An 18891-nucleotide genomic window follows, 5' to 3' on the forward strand; every position below is an offset into this window, starting at 1 on the left:
TCCCAGAGCTAAGAGGTATGTCCTACGAGGAGAGGTTAAGAGAAATCAACCTGACGACACTGGAGGACAGGAGAGATAGGGGGACATGATAACGACATACAAAATACTGAGAGGAATTGACAAGGTGGACAAAGACAGGCTGTTCCAGAGATTGGACACAGTAACAAGGGGGGACAGTTGGAAGTTGAAGACACAGATGAATCACAGGGATGTTAGGAAGTACTTCTTCAGCCACAGAGTAGTCGGGAAGTGGAATAGTTTGGGATGCGATGTAGTGGTGGCAGGATCCATACATAGCTTTAAACAGAGGTATGATAAAGCTCACAGTTCAGGGAGAGTGACCTAGTAGCGACCAGTGAAGAGGCGGGGCCAGGAGCTTGGACTCGCCCCCTGCAACCTCAACTAGGTGAGTACACACACACACACACAAACACATATACACATACACATGCACACACAGACGCGTACACACTCGAGAACATATAGGAACATACAAGCTAGGAATACTTTAACTGGTCTGTTTACGTGTCAATTTTGCAATCATTGTTAAGTAAGAAATACATTATTAGACGGCAACACAGAAGTTCAAAGACGTGAAGCATGAGAGGGCACACACGTACACAAACACACTCATAAAACACCGATGGGGATTTGAGGAAATGGAAGGCATGGACATGATTGGAGAAAGAGACTACATCGTAGGTACAATTCAGTCCGGAGAACATAAAGTAGTCATTGGAGTGATGTATAACCCACCACAGAACTGCAGGAGGCCAAGAGAGGAGTACGAAGAAAACAACAGGGTGATGGTGGACACACTGGCTGAGGTGGCATGAAGAGCTCACTCGAGCAGAGCAAAGTTACTGGTAATGGGCGATTTCAACCACAGGGAGATCGACTGGGAAAACCTGGAGCCACATGTGGGTCCCGAAACATGGAGAGCCAAGATGACGGATGTGGTACTTGAAAACCTCATGCATCAACATGTTAGGGACACAACCAGAGAGAGAGGGGAGGATGAGCCAGCAAGACTGGATCTTGTGTTCACCCTGAGCAGTTCAGACATTGAGGACATCACTTACGAGAGGCCCCTTGGAGCTAGCGATCACGTGGTTCTGAGTTTTGATTATATAGTAGAGTTACAAGTGGAGAAGGTAACAGGAACTGAAGGGGACAGGCCAAACTATAAAAGGGGGGACTACACAGGTATGAGAAACTTCCTGCAGGAGGTTCAGTGGGACAGAGAAATTGTAGGAAAATCAGTAAACGAGATGATGGAATATGTGGCAACAAAGTGCAAGGAGGCAGAGGAAAGGTTTGTTCCCAAGGGAAACAGAAATAATAGGAAGACCAAAACGAGTCCTTGGTTTACCCGAAGGTGTAGGGAGGCAAAAACTAAGTGCAACAGAGAATGGAAAAAGTACAGGAGGCATAGGACCCAGGAAAACAAGATTAGTAGAAGAGCCAGAAACGAGTATGCACAGATAAGGAGGGAGGCCCAGCGACAGTATGAAAACGACATAGCATCGAAAGTCAAATCTGACCCGAAACTGCTGTATAGCCACATTAGGAGGAAGACAACAGTCAAGGACCAGGTGATAAGGCTGAGGAAAGAAGGTGGACAACTCACAAGAAACGATCAAGAGGTATGTGAGGAGCTCAACATGAGATTTAAGGAAGTATTTACAGAAGAGACAGGAAGGACTCTGGGGGGACAGATCAGATGGGGACACCAGCAAGGAATACACCAACAAGTGTTGGACGACATACATACAGATGAAGAGGAGGTGAAGAAACTGCTAAGAGACATCGATACCTCAAAGGCAATGGGACCGGACAACATCTCCCCGTGGGTCCTTAGAGAGGGAGCAGATATGTTGTGCGTGCCACTTACCACAATCTTCAACACGTCCCTGGAAACTGGGCAACTATCTGAGGTATGGAAGACGGCAAATGTAGTTCCCATTTTTAAAAAAGGAGACAGAAAAGAGGCACTAAACTATAGACCTGTGTCACTGACGTGTATAGTATGCAAAGTTATGGAGAAGGTTATCAGGAGGAGAGTGGTGGAGCACCTGGAACGGAACAAGAGTATAAATGCCAACCAGCACGGATTCATGGAAGGCAAATCCTGTGTCACAAACCTTCTGGAGTGTTCACTGAAGAGTGAACACTGAAACAAGCTGCCTCATTCCAGTTTATATTTGTCCAACCTATTTTTATGTTACCCAAGTAATAGCTTTTATATCCTTTTACTCATGTACGAATTAATTGCTCTACCATATTGTATTACTTTTGTCACTACCACTACTACTACTACTACTACTACCACTAGTGAACATCGAAATGGTACCTCACTAGTATTCACCTCACTCTGAGCCTTTATATACCCTCTGTGTCCATGTATTGTTTGTAATGGCTTGATAAAGCTCCTGGAGAGCGAAACGTTGCCACAATAAATGTCACATTAGCTGCACTTGTGTCCTTTTACTTTACATTCATGTATTGTAAGGATGTACATAAGCATGTTAGTATATAAACATCTTTGATTGTATCATAGGATATTTAGTGGTAGGGTGTGAATGGTGTGGTTTGGGTGGAATAACGCCATTATGATTGGACTGGAGTCTTGCTAGTAGAGACTTTTGTTACCTGTAACTATACGTATCTACCTATACATGTGGTTGTGCATAATTTAAAATGATCAGTGTAACTTGTCATAATAATGAGGCATTCATACCTGTTTTTTAACTAGTGGCACGCTTTGGTATTGTATATATAATGTAAGATATTGCCTGGGTTGTTCTTGCTTATATATTGTTACAGATGTTTTTCACAAGTTCATTATATATGATTAAGTGAATGAGTTTTTGATATTGTGTATAGCCAGGTGAAACTGGACAGTTTTCACTTGAAGGGGGGGGTAGGAGTGTAAGCAATCTCTGCACTAGCAGGTCATGCGAACCACATGGTCACAATTATTTTCGATGTCTAATGTTGTCCATTCTCTGTAGGATGTGATGTACAGATTATCTCCGGCAGTGTAAATAATCTGTCTGCAGGAGGGAACAATGTGTAAATTTATTTATTTTGGTAGATTTATGTATATAGCGTGTTATTTTTTTTTATTTAAAACTCAGGTACAAAATATATGGGTACATAATCAATATGTAAAAAGATACAGGCAGTGAACAATAATCAACTGTGACTACACAAATACTGAAAAAGCACATATATAATCACTTCAGAACTAGCTGCACTCAAATCAAACACTGCTTATACGTACTGTGCTTCACATGAAAAGATGGTCATATAAAAAACGATAGAACGTACCCAGTAATGCTTACATTCCCCCCCCCCTCCGTGAAAACGTGCCACTTTCACTTTAGTATAGTCAGTGACAAATCTCTTATACTTATGCATTTATAAGAGCATTAAAAACTTCAATGACAAAATATATAAACACAATCCAGCCAGCTAAACGGCTGACACTATAATACAAGTAATGTCTGAACATGATGGCTCACATCCACCATAGAACAAAATCCACACCCTAACCCTCATATACCCTATGGTAATAATCAATATCGTGCACGGGGGTGGATTTAATATACTACCGCTGACACTTCAACTCTCCCTCCCACATGCCTAGTAACTGTGTCTGCTGTCACCATTCATAACCACCAACAGTCAATGATGGTAATTAGCGTCTTTTAATATATATCACCCTAAAAACACGCTATATACATAAATCTACCAAAATAAATAAATTTACACATTGTTCCCTCCTGCAGACAGATTATTTACACTGCCGGAGATAATCTATACATCACATCCTACAGAGAATGGACAACATTAGACATCGAAAATAATTATGACGTGTTTCGCATGACCTGCTAGTGCAGAGATTGCTTACACTCCTACCGGCCCCCTCCCCAAGTGAAAACTCTCCAGTTTCACCTGGCTATACACAAGATCAAAAACTCATTCACTTAATCATATATATTGAATTTGTGAAAAACATCTGCAATAATATATAAGCAAGAACACCCCAGGCAAGATCTTACATTATATATACAATACCAAAACGTGCCACTAGTTAAAAAACAGGTATGAATGCCTCATTATTATGACAAGTTGCATTGATGATCTTAAATTATGCACAAGTACATATATAGGTAGACACGTATGGTTACAAGTTACAGAATCTCTACTAGCAAGACTCAGGTCCAATCATAATGGCTCTATTACTCCCAAACCACACAATCCACACCCTACCACTAAATACCCTATGATACAATCAGATATGTTTATATACTAACACGCTTATGTACATCCTTACAAAACATGAAGGATATCCTTAAATAAATATATAATCATCGGTGTTCACAATAACACCAAGACACATTACATTGAATATCAAAATTAACATAATTATGGAGATAAGGTTATAACATAATGTCACCTCAACCAGGCGACAATGACTGCCAATGATAATATTTCTTACACCTCAGAAAAAGTGCGTTAGATCAACAACTCTCACTCCCATCAAATCACACACATCCTTAGCAACTGTCAACCCAAGGAGGCGACCCCGTTTCATACCCCTGACATCCCTTCGGACAGTAGCATACACCATCCCTATCTTACCCCTCCTTCCTTATTTACAAGTCTAATAAAACCCCTAAAGTTAGTTCTCTGTATCCCACTGGAAAATCCCTTTCCCTCCTCCATGAATATCCCTGTTTCGACACAATGTTTTATAAAATGTAACCGCTAATACCCGCCGCTTCACCTCCCTAACACCTTTCCTCCGCATTCCCCACGATATGTAAATATAATCTACCATAATGTACCCCACAGCCCTAATAATACTCTAATCCATACCCCCCACGTCAAGACTTAATGGCCGCAGAACAGAAATGCCTTTACCCCTATCCTATGAAGCACCCTACTCAACCAACTCCTGATGCTCCCCATCTCCTCACAAAAATACACTACGTGGAACGCCGAATCCTCCCCTCCACATATTCCAAAGACCCCCCTCAACCACCCATCTATCCTGTAAAACCACACCCAACGGTAAAATCCCATGCAAAAAACGATATATCACCTCATGCCCACGGGGTTGTAACCTTAACCTACTGAACCTACCCCATATACTTCCCCAGTCATACATGGGGAAAATCCTCTCCACTGGTGCCACTACCTCCCTACTAACATCCTACACAGCCTACTTATTTTTACCTTCCCCAGATCCCGAGCCAACACCAGAGCAATCAAAACAGTTTCACGCTCACGCAACTCTAGCCCAGAATACATATGTTTCAATTTACTGTGAATCTTAACCAAACCCCCCCAACCACACCCTCACTCATCACCTCCCTCTTAATGAAGATACATTTGACCCTCCACTTTAAATCTATCAAACCCAACCCCCCTGAGGCACAGGTAACATTTCCACATCCCTTTTAAGCCAATCACAGCCCAAACCCCACAAGAATTTAAAAACCCATCTAAGTATATTCGCAATTGCCATCCCAGTTAAAGGGAACACAGCTGCCACGTGCCAAACCTTACTATACAATTAGTCGTTAATAACAATGGTATGCTGCACAAGGGTCAAATGATAAGGCCGCAATGCTCCCAAGTGACCCAGAATCCTGTCTACCAACCTAACCGAGTTTTTCACACATGCAACATCCAGATTATCTGCATAGATAAGACCACAAATTTTTAACGAAGTCTCCCACTTCCTCACAACTTCACTACCCCACTCAATCCTCCCCACCTAAGCTCCTAACCCCATGATCATTGACTTCTCTCAATTCACTCTCATACCAGTTGCACCTGCAAACATGTTGACTACCTCATCTAAGACATCCATTGACATCCCCTCCCTAACCAGAACAGTAATATCATCTACATACCCTATTAGAACTGGCCAAACTCTCCCAACTCCACTTCCTTCTCCCTCACTAATGCACATTTGCTGCTCCACCATTCTATAAAAGGGGTCCTGTATGCAAGCAAACAAAAGCTGTGACATAGGACATCCCTGTCTAAGTCCCCTACCCATTACAATCCTCCCCCCAATCTTCCAGTAACCTGTAACCTCGCCGTTGCCCCACGATATAACGCATCTACCCATCCCACTATTTCTTCCCCAAAACCCTGTCCCCTAAGGATAGCTCTCAATGCTTCTTGCTCCTCTCTATCATATGCTCCTTGCCAGCCTAGAGCAACCAAGCCCCCCCTTCCCCCCCTTTTTCTTCCACGAAATCCTGTAGTAACCCATGCCCCTCCACCATAGACCTCCCTGGCAACCAAAACTGAGTTCTTGATATGACCTGCCCTACTACGCTCTTAAACCTATTTCCTAAAATCTTAGCAAACAACTTATAATTCACGCATAACAACGATATTGCCCGGTAGTCCCTAAACATATGCTGTCCCTTTCCCTTCAGTACCAAGACTAATACAGCCGTTGCCTGCTTTTCCCCCAACTTGCCCCTCTCCTTCATCAAATTTAATAACATTACCAAAAAAAAACCCTCATTAGCTCCCAGTGCTGTTGATAAAACTCTGCAGGTAGTCCATTGATTCCCAGCGCTTTGCCCTTTCGCATTTCACTTAAAGATCTCCATATTTCCTCCTCAGTTATTTCCCCACCCAGTGCTTCCCTATCACTGTTTCCCAACCAACATGTCACACTCCCACACACCTGTTCTAAATCTCCAGCTCCTACCCCTTCTTCTTGCCAATACTGCTCATACCATTTATCCGCAAACTCCCCATCCCATCTGTAGTTTGCATAACGTTACCCACCCTATACCCACCCACTGACTCATGAACCTCCATCCATGGAATAGCTGTTGCCTGCTGTCATTGTTTTTGCCTATGCAATATACACAATGACGGCCTATCTCCCCATAACACCTCCTCCACCCCTGCCATTACTCTCACTGCTTGGAACCTCTCGTCCTGGATTTTGCGCAACCTCCCCTTAATTACCATAATGTCGTCCATAGGATAAGTACCTGCCACCGCCCCCCTTACATTGCAGCAACCCCTTAGCCTGTCCTCCAAATAGTTAATGAGCCCATATTTTAAAGAGTTGATTCGTTTCCCTTCCCACACATAATAATGCCAAATCTGTTCCTTAGCCACACCATCCCACCACGTCACCACATCCTCCACCCCTTTTACCTCCTCACTTAACCCCTCCCACAGTGCTGTAAAACCCTCCAACCCCTCCTCATCTACTAACATACTCGTATTTAACTTCCAGTATCCCCAAGAGATACTAGCTAATGACTCCCACTCCACCTCTTCCACTACTGCCCAATGATCTGAAAAAGCTACTTCTATTGTACGGACAAACTTTGACAAAACCCCGTGAGATATGTACAACCTATCTAACCCAGCCTCATAACCCCTCCTCACGAAAGTATGCTCTACCTCCCATGCCCCACACCTACCACATCCCTCAACTGAACATCCACCAAAAGATTTCGTAAGGCTGCCCACATGTGCCCCGCCCCTTGTGGTTCCACATCAACCCTCCTAATTACACAATTCCAGTCCCCACCAATGATGGCCACCACAGGTAAACCACATAAGGAGAAAACTAAATCATCACATACAAAATCCCTCTTTACTTTCACATCGTTTTCCGCTGGCGCTTACACACTTACAAAGGTTACCCTCTGCCCCATCCACCACCCATCCACACGCAACACCCTCCCTCCCTCCCCCCTCCCCCATCACTTCGTATCAACACAAACGGGTTCGCTTCCTTTATCAATAAACCCACACCACCTTTCAAACGTGCAGATGGCAGAGTCAAAACCTTAAACCATGCCACCTCTAGCACTCTTCCCTCCCTGAAATTGTGTTCCTGTAGAAACACGACGTCCACTCTGTATTTACACAGGAGCATACGAAAACATTCCCTCTTCACTCTATTACACAGTCCATTCACATTCAGTCATACACCTAAGGCCTTCTTAAAATTTCCAACTCTTCCTCCTCTCCTCCTTCCCAGGGCCTCCTGCCCCAGGGTCAACACATGATTTCGCACCATCCACCCCGCCCCCCCATTCTTTCAATGCCTCTTATCCTGGCTGCCTCGAGAATATTCATGCTTCCTCCCAGACTTCTGCGCCGGCGTCAGGACGGCATCTTAGTCTGACGCTGCCACTCTCTTCCTCGTGACGCCCTCCACCGCCATGCTGTCTTCCAAGGATTCCTCACAATGAACTTCAACCTCCACTGTTTCATGTCGCACAGAGCACGCTGACTCCTCTCTCTGCCTGCTGATCTCCTCCTTCCTTCCTATGCACGTCCCAACACCCTGTTCTTGCAACTCAGCGACGGTCTCTCGTACAGGGACGTCATCCTCCCTAGATGGAGTTAAAATTTTCAAAACCTCGTCCAGCTCTTCCTCCAGCACCATCACCTCCTGCTGCACAAGCACTTCCTCTCCCGTCACCAGCAAAGTGGCCATTTCTGGCTCGACACAACTCATGGCACGCCCATCATTCACCACAATGGTATCTTCAACTATATCGCTCCACAGACGGCCACTCCCTCGTTTGCCCGTGGGACTCTCCACGATGACATCCACACCTGTAACTGGTGCTCCACCAGTCTGTGCCATCCCCCTCCTCTGTTGCACACACGTCGCCGCCATGTGATCGTACTCCCCACACAACCTGCATGTACGTCGTTGCCCAGCATAAGACACAAGAACCTCTGCCCCGAGCTCCATCGCAATGTAAGATGGGATTGGATGCCTCAGAGTCATTTTGAGGGAGAATGTACCCTCCGGACGTCCCATGAATGCACCTGCCTCCCACTTGTCTTGGGTTGCCAGATGCATGGTACTATACGCCTCAAACACGTTCCTTATGTCAGCCTAGTCATCCTCAAATGGGATGTTGCGCAACTTCACCCACATAAAATGTCGAGAGACGTCTATGAGACGCACTCTTACAGCCGGGGTTGCATCTAGACTCTCATGCTGGAATCTTGTCACCAACGACTCATACACAGCCGTCGAATTCAACTTAACGAAGATTCTGAAGGCCCCTTTCTGGGCTACACCATATACCTCATTGTCCTGTATTCCGTACATCTCTCTGATCATCGTCGGCAGCAACACTTGTGCCGTAGAGGGGGAAATAGCCCCACGAAGCAGCCAAATGCCGACAGTATTAATAACTCTACGCTGTACAGTCAGCGCCATGTTGTTGCTATGAGAGCTCGCCTGAAAACAGCAGAGGGGTGCAGAGCACAACAGCACTCCACTGCAGTCAGGCAACGAATGTTATTGGGGTAATAAGAACATAAGAACATAAGAACATAAGAAAGGAGGAACACTGCAGGAGGCCTGCTGGCCCATACTAGGCAGGTCCTTTACAATTCATCCCACTAACAAAACATTTGCCCAACCCAATTTTCAATGCCACCCAAGAAATAAGCTCTGATGTGAAAGTCCCACTCAAATCCAACCCCTCCCACTCATGTACTTATCCAACCTAAATTTGAAACTACCCAAAGTCCCAGCCTCAATAACCCAACTAGGTAGACTGTTCCACTCATCTACTACCCTATTTCCAAACCAATACTTTCCTATGTCCTTTCTAAATCTAAACTTATCTAATTTAAATCCATTACTGCGGGTTCTCTCTTGGAGAGACATCCTCAAGACCTTATTAATATCCCCTTTATTAATACCTATCTTCCACTTATACACTTCGATCAGGTCTCCCCTCATTCTTCGTCTAACAAGTGAATGTAACTTAAGAGTCTTCAGTCTTTCTTCATAAGGAAGATTTCTAATGCTATGTATTAATTTAGTCATCCTACGCTGAATGTTTTCTAACGAATTTATGTCCATTCTGTAATATGGAGACAAGAACTGAGCAGCATAATCTAGGTGAGGCCTTACTAATTATGTATAAAGCTGCAGTATGACCTTGGACTTCTGTTGCTTACACTTCTTGATATAAATCCCAGTAATCTATTTGCCTTATTACATACGCTTAGGCATTGCTGTCTTGGTTTAAGGTTGCTGCTCACCATAACCCCAAGTCCTTTTCGCAATCTGTATGGCTAAGTTCTACATCATTTAACTTATAAGTACTAGGGTTATGGACACTCCCAAGCTTCAGAACCTTGCATTTATCTACATTGAACTGCATCTGCCACTTTTCTGACCAAGAATGCAGTTTGTTTAAATCCTCCTGAAGTTCCATAACATCTACGTTAGAATCAATTATCCTACCTATCTTTGTGTCATCGGCGAATTTGCTCATATCACTAGAAATTCCCTCATCAAGATCATTGATATATATTATAAACAACAACGGGCCCAAGACTGATCCCTGTGGAACGCCACTTGTTACAGATCCCCACTCGGATTTAACCCCATTTATGGACACTCTCTGCTTCCTGTCAGTGAGCCATGACTCGAGAGCACTTTTCCCCCAATGCCATGAGCTGCCACTTTCTTTAACAGTCTAAGGTGTGGAACTCTATCAAAAGCCTTACTAAAATCTAAGTAAATATTATCAAATTCTTTATCGTGGTCAACAGCCTCAAAAGCTTTACTGAAGAAAGTTAATAAATTAGTTAGACAAGACCGGCCTCTTGTGAATCCATGCTGAGTATCATTAATCAAGCTATGCTTATCGAGATGGCTTCTTATAATCTCAGCTATAATTGACTCTAGTAATTTGCCTACAATTGAGGTCAGGCTTATTGGGCGGTAATTTGACGGTAAAGACTTGCCCCCTGTTTTAAAAATTGGAATTACATTAGCCATCTTCCACATATCAGACACTACACCTGTTTGAAGAGATAAATTAAAAATATTAGTTAATGGTTCACAGAATTCCATTTTGCATTCCTTAAGAACCCTTGAAAAAACCTCATCAGGACCCGGCGACTTATTTTGCTTCAGTCTGTCTATCTGCTTCACAACCATTTCACTAGTGACTGTGATGTTACATACTTTATCTTCTTCTAGCCCACTATAAAAATTAATTACTGGAATATTGTTAGTGTCTTCCTGTGTAAAAACTGAGAGAAAATAATTATTAAAAATCGAGCACATTTCATTCTCTTTGTCAGTAAGGTGCCCATAGTTATTTTTAAGGGGACCTATCTTATCTCCAACTTTTCTTCTATAGACCTGGAAAAAACTTTTTGGGTTAGTTTTAGAATCCCTAGCAACTTTAATTTCATAGTCCCTTTTAGCTTTTCTTATCCCCTTTTTAATGTCCCTCTTAATGTCAATATACTGATTCATAAGATGACCCTCACCTGTTTTGATACGCCTATAAATTCCTTTCTTATGCCCTAGTAGATATTTGAGCCTATTATTCATCCATTTTGGGTCATTTCTATTTGATCTAATTTCTTTATATGGGATAAACGTTCTTTGAGCAGCATGTATAGTGTTCAGAAAACTGTCATATTGATAGCTCACTTCGTTACCCCAGTCAACAGATAATAAGTGTTCTCTAAGCCCATCGTAATCTGCTAAGCGAAAATCTGGGACTGTTACTGAGTTATCGCTACTATCGTACTTCCATTCAATGCTAAATGTAATTGATTTGTGGTCGCTAGCACCCAGTTCCTCTGAAATTTCTAAATTATTAGCAAGGGATTCATTGTTTGCCATAACTAAGTCAAGCAGGTTATTTCCCCTTGTAGGTTCTGTCACAAACTGCTTCAAAAAACAATCCTGAACTACTTCTAAGAAGTCGTATGAATCTAAATTCCCAGTCAAGAAATTCCTATCAATATGACTAAAGTTAAAGTCTCCTAGAATTATTACATTATTGTGCCTTGTGGCCTTAACAATTTCCTCCCATAGTAGTCTCTCTTGGTCCCTATCTAAGTTTGGGGGACGGTATATCACTCCTAAAATCAGTTTTTCATGCCCCTCTGAAAATTCTATCCAAACAGACTCTGTATGTGTTACTTCAGACTTAATACCCGTTTTTATGCAACAGATCAAGCGATCTCGGACATACAATGCCACCCCACCCCCCTTCCCGATACTTCTATCTACTTGGAACAATTTAAAACCCTGAATATGACATTCCGCAGGCATGTCCCGACTTTTTGAATTAAACCACGTCTCAGTTAAGGCAAATACATCAATGTTACCTGCACTAGCAACTAATCTCAACTCGTCCATCTTATTCCTAGCACTACAGCAATTAGCATAATAAACATTGAAAGACTCTCCTTTCTCTTTACCCTTCCTGCTCATTTCTGTTTTTCTACTAAACCTATTACTGTCCTTATCACCCAAAGTCCCTGGCTTTTCAATATCTTCCTCGTTCTGCTTATTACTAGTTCCCCTAGAACTAGTAATATTACTACACTGGGACTTCACTGTTTTCCTGCCAAAACCCATACCACTAACTATTCCTAGTTTAAAGTCCTAACTGCTCCCTCCACTGCAGTTGCCAGTGCTACCACCCCAGACCTAGATAAGTGAACCCCATCCCTGGCATACATGTCATTTCTGCCACAGAAGTGGTCCCAGTTGTCAATGAATGTTACCGCACTTTCCTTACAGTATTTGTCCAGCCAGCAATTGACACCAATTGCCCTGGACAACCATTCATTTCCAACTCCTCTCCTTGGCAAAATACCACATATGACAGGGTTCCCACCCTTCCTCCTAATTATTTCTATTGCTGACCTATACCTGCTAATCAGGTCTTCACTCCTACGTCTGCCAACATCGTTGCCTCCAGCACTGAGACAGATAATAGGATTGCTCCCTTTACCTCTCATGATGTCATCCAGACGGCTAACAATATCCTCCATCCGAGCCCCAGGAAAGCAAACTCTCTGTCTCCTACTCCTGTCCTTCAAGCAGAACGCACTATCCATATACCTAACTTGGCTATCCCCAACAACAACAATATTCTTACCTTCCTTGGTGTCGTTCGTCGTGATGTTCCCAGTAGTCGACTCACATTCGTTGGGTAGCACTGAGAATGTATTAGATGTTTCCACAACAGTTTCCACGGCAGTCTCTTTCTTCTTCATCGTTTCTACCTTTCCATTCGTCTTCTTGATAGTCAACTTCGTTCCCTGCTGTCCAGCCACTGACCAGTTTACCTTCTTGACCTGAGGACTCAAAACAGGAGGACTACTACGAATCTTCTTGTTTTCCTCGGTCAGTCGCCGAATCTCCACCTTCGCCAACCTCAATTCTTCCTTAAGCTGTTGGTAAAGTTGCTCGATGGAGGGCATCTTGCTTCAATTAGTAGAGAGCGCGCAAACAGGTCTTCACAGAGCTAAGTACACGTCAACACTGAGCAAAAGCCAACTCAATCAGGAGCTACTGCGCATCACGTCCACACGGCCCAATAGCGATGCGAACACCTTATAACTCAAATATATATTATGAGACGCTAATTAACATCAATGACTGTTGGTGGTTATGATTGGTGACAGCAGACACAGTTACTGGGCATGTGGGAGGGGGGGAGGGTTGAAGCGTCAGCGGTAGTGTATTAAATCCACCACCATGAACGATTGATTATTACCATAGGGTATATGAAGGTTCAGGTGTGGATAGTGTTAGTAAGTAAGTAAGTAAGTAAGTAAATTTATTCAGGTATACACAATACAGTTACATAGAATTATCATACATAGCAGCATATGTGTAGAGAACCTAGGATAACCCAAAAAAGTCAGACAGAGTGACTTATTTCCATTGGGGTCCTTTTACCTTATTATTATAATATAAAGGTTATAATATTTTCTTATTATTCTATAATGAAACATCTTATTATCATACTAAAAAGACTACTACACGAGGGTCATTAAGACTATCTACAATACGAGGGTCATTAAGACTATCTACTACCCGAGGGTCATTACGACTATCTACAATACGAGGGTCATTACTAGGGATAAGGTAAAATTTACACGTATTTTAGCTAAAAAATAGAAAATCATTCCCCTCCCTTTCTGTTGCTTCGTTCATCAGACACTTTTTGGCAGTCTTCTTGAACTGGTTCAAGCTATGACTGGCCTTGACATTTGTGGGTAGTCTGTTCCATTCCTTTATTGCTGTACAATAAAAGGTGTTTGAAGCCTGGCCACTGACTGTGGGTACTACAAAGTTGTGCTCTCTCCCCCTAGTACTATGATTGCTTTGGTTCCCAACCTTGACAAAATTGACAGCAAGATATTCTGGACACTGTTCGTGAGCAATTTTATAAACATGATTTAGCTTCAGTTGTTTTACTCTGTCTTCAACATTCAGCATATCCAACTGCTGTAATTCATCCTGGCCTACATGTTCTCTTGGTCCCAGCCCCAGGATGAATCTTACGATTTTGTTCTGGGTGATTTGCAGTCTATCTTTCAGTTTTTTTGTCAAGGCAGAGTACCAAGAAGAGCAAGCGTAATCCATATGGCATTGTATAAGGGCTAGACATAGGGTCCTGCGAGCCTCAGTAGGTAGACACCGTGCTTGTCTATACAGGAACTTCAGCTTGGCATTCGCTTTCTTTACTACACTGTTCCCTATCAATTCTCCTGACATGCATGGGTCAAAGGGGATTCCCAGATATTTAACTGATGAAACCAAAGTGATGGACTCCCCATTACACTGAACATTAAAATTATTTACCCTTCTCAGTTTATGTTTCGTTCCAAAGAGAATGGCTTCAGTTTTCCCTAGGTGTAATGATAGTTTGTTGTCTACTAACCATTTGCTGCAGGACTCCAGTTCCAGTGTTAAAACATTTGCAATATCTTGTGGGTCTTTACCTGTCACTAACAGAGCACTGTCATCTGCATACAGTAGGAGTTTGCACTTGACACTGATAGGCATATCATTGACATAACATAAGAATAGTAAGGGACCCAGAATACTACCTTGGGGAACTCCACATGTTATCGGCAGGGGTTCTGATTCTGTTTTGTTGATTTTGACTATTTGTCTCCTGTTGCTAAGGTAGGACTTAAACCAGTCTACAGAACCTATACCGATAGTTTGAAGTTTATTACATAATATATTGTGGTTGACAGTATCGAAGGCCTTTTGCAGGTCTAAGGTTACCATACCTATGAGGTTCCCTTTTGACATTTCAGTTCTCAGGTAATCCATCAGATTAATAAGGGAGGTATCGGTTGAGTAGGATCTTCTAAAGCCCGATTGATAGCTATGGAGAATGCTGTTGTCATTAAGGTACTTAACTACTTGAGAATACACCGCCCTCTCCAGAATTTTAGATATTATACTGAGTATACTAACAGGTCTATAGTTGCTTACATCAGACCTATTATTTTTCTTGAAGATAGGAGTAACTCTGGCCTCCTTGAACCCCTCTGGTATGGTATTAGTGGTGATTGATAGATTTATTATGTGAGCAATAGGGATTGACAGTTCAAAAGCACCATCTTTTAGGAACTTAGACGGGATGTTATCAGGGCCTGTGCTCTTAGTTGGGTTTAACCTGCTTAGTTCTTTTTGAATGAAGTCATGAGATACACTTACTAGTTGACAACTGTTTGGGGTTACCCCTTTATTGGTATAGTATGTTTGAAACTTATCAGAGTCTGTGTTAAAGGTATTTGATGCAGCTGGTAGTTTACTTACTAGTGTTGATGCAACAGATGTGTAGTAGGAATTAAAGCAATTTGCCACCTTAGATGTTTCGTGGCATACCTCATTATCGATAGTGAGTACTATGTTAGACCTATCTACTGGCTTATGGCTATACCCCAACTGTTTTAGTTGTTGCCAGAGCTTTCTGGGGTTATGCTTATATTCTTCAATTTTTGAGCAATAGTGCTTTGCCTTTGCTCCTTTTATAAGCCTCTGTACTCTGTTCCTCACCCTTTGGAATTCATTTAGTGCTGCAATATCCTGTCTGTTTGCTTTAAATCTTTTTAGCAGCTGGTCTCTGAATTTCATATTATCTAATATCTCAGTATTCATCCAGGGTTCAGTTCTTCGTTTAATCCTAACCTCTTTAACTGGTGCAATATTATTAAGAATGGTAGTGAACATTGTTTTGAATTTTTCCCAGGCATCGTTTACGTCCGTGCAACTTGTTATCTCTGTCCAGTCACAATTGTGTAGCCTATTTACCAGTGTTTCTTTACTGTAGTTTCTAGTTGACCTCATTTTTATTGTCCTGTGTAGGCCTATCCTATCCCTAGTGATTTTCCTGGTGCAGTAAATGATGAAATGATCACTAAGACCTGTGGTAATGACGCCTGACTGACTAATGTTCTCAGCGCGGTTGCAAAGTATGTGGTCAATTAGGGTGGCTGAGAACTGTGTGATCCGGGTTGGTTTATTAATTAGTTGGGTGTAGCTATTTAATCCTAGGATTTGCTTATACCTTTTGCATAGCCCGTTATTTTGTTGCTGAAAACAGATATTGAAGTCGCCCAGTATTATTGTTTCGCAATTGCTTTCAACTCCGGACAAGACTCTGGAAAAGTCTTCTAAGAACTGGTCCTGGGTAGGAGGGCGGTAACTAGTTCCTACTAAGATGGGTTTGGTCTTGGGAAGCAGCACTTCAAACCATAGAATCTCCAGTTTATTGTTATTTAAATCAGGTCTTGGGTTGTAAGCTAAGTCATTTCTAATGTAGGCACATACTCCACCACCCTTTCTGTTCCTATCTAAGCGTTTTATATTGTAACCATCTATTTTGACCTCGTCGTCAGTCACCGTATCATCCAACCAAGATTCAGAGATGGTTATAACTGCCGCCCTAATTTTGTTAGCTAGAATCCTAATCTCTGCCAATTTAGGAAGAAGTGATCTTGCATTGACATGAATAAAGTGAAGGCCTGTTTTCATAAAACAATCATAATCATCAATATATGGCAATGGGTCATTTGTATTAAAATTAGGTAAATCAATGTCATCACTGCTAAAGGGTAACTGTGCCAAAGTGCATTTGTTACACACAAAATGAATTCTGGCACCGTTGCTATAATTGTACATACATCCATCATGCACCCACCCCTTACACATTTTACATAAGGTGCCTTTTCTGTTTTTCATGCGTACTTTAGTACAGTGTATGCATCTGTTTGGTAGTGTTTGAGATAATAATGGCTGTATTGTCTCACATTGACCTATGTATGCATTACATATGGAGTTAAGGTTATCATCCCTAGCTACTAGACCGTCATTATTGCCGTCATTTATCTGTCTGTTTTGCCTCTGCACAATAGTTTGAGGTCCTGGATTAATTTGGATATCACCACTTAAGAGCGCTACAATAAGAGCTGTGTGCCATTGTTTTTGTTTGGGTATACGGTGTTGCCATACCTTGCGGCGATAGTGAGGTTTACTTTTCTGGTAGGAGTAGAGCCATCATGTTCAGACATTACTTGTATTTAAAGTGTCAGCCGTTTCATGGCTGGATTTTGTTTATATATTTTGTCATTGAAGTTTTTAATGTTCTTATAAATGTATAAGTATAAGAGCTTTGTCACTCTGTATGCTAACGTGAAAGTGGCACGTTTTCACCGGTGGGGGGGGGATTGAAGTGTAAGCATTACTGGGTAGGTATCAATCGTTTTTTATACGACCATCTGTTCATGCGAAGCACAGTACGTAGAAGCAGTGTTCGATTTGAGTGAAGTCAGTTCTGATGTCATTATATATGTGCTGCTTTCAGTAGTTTGTGTAGTCACAGTTGATTATTGCTCTCTGCCTGTATCTTTTTACATATTAATTTATGTACCCATATATTTTATACCTAAGTTTTAAATAAAATATATAAAAAATGGAAAAATAAATAAAGAAACGACTCTAGGAATAATAAAAATATTGTCTTTTGAGCATTTTACTTAAAATTTAAATGTAATGAAAGTGGCTTTTGGTTCTGGTGCTGTATTTGGGCAGGAGTAGGTAAGGCCCTGGATGAATCTCTGATGTTTAAGACGATGTAGGTAATCTTGGGCAGATGTTAACAGTCCGATGTTTTGGAATCTTCTGTACCACTTGACTGGAGCACCACAAGTAGGATAAATGAGGGCCGATAGTAGTCGGGCAATGTTAATTAATCCAATTAACAAGTATCTTGCTCCCCTATCTGGCGCCTACCCTGGATGATCACGCCAGTACCAGAGCTGGTAATTAGAAAAAGTAGACTGGTTACCAACAGTTAGGCAAATATAGCATTTAAGAATGAAAAAGAATGGTAATAAATGCCAAAATCATTACTGGTAACCAACAAAAAAAAATAAAACAACGAATAGTAATATTCCTGTTAGATCACCTTACCTGATCAGGAGAAGAGTGGACATGAAGTTACTCCAAACTTCAACCCACACCAGGTAAGGTCAATAGTACCAGGAGTAGAAATTGAAACACCTGAGACACCAGGAGCTAGAGTTTCGCCCTAGCCCGCTAAAGGGGATGGGGGTGCTCGACGTAACTCGCTAATGGTTCCTAGTTGCCTGAACAACCCTAACCCCACTTATAACCCACTTTTCCCTCACAAGGAAATTAGAAGGGACCCCAGAAAGATGGAGAGGTAGGTTGCACCACCAGGTGTTAGACACAATATATACAACCGACAGACGTTGTGCTGAGCGGTTGTCAGCTGCTTCTCCTCAGTCCCGACACCTGGTGGGGGAGTTTTTACAACATCAACAACAATGGCGACTGTGTTTCGCGGGCGTGTTAATACTGTTTGTATTCAACTAGCACAGGGCTCTATCACCAGTGAATCAATGAATGTGTTAATGCCAGCAATCATTCGTGATACATATGGCATTCAGCGTGAATCCTTGTGTGACGTCGCCTTGAATGGAACTACACGGATGTTCGTCAAGTTTTGTGACACTCAGATGTACGAGAAGATTGTG

The sequence above is a fragment of the Cherax quadricarinatus genome, chromosome 15 (assembly GCF_038502225.1).
Source record: "Cherax quadricarinatus isolate ZL_2023a chromosome 15, ASM3850222v1, whole genome shotgun sequence".
In the NCBI taxonomy this organism is placed as follows: Eukaryota; Metazoa; Arthropoda; class Malacostraca; order Decapoda; family Parastacidae; genus Cherax; species Cherax quadricarinatus.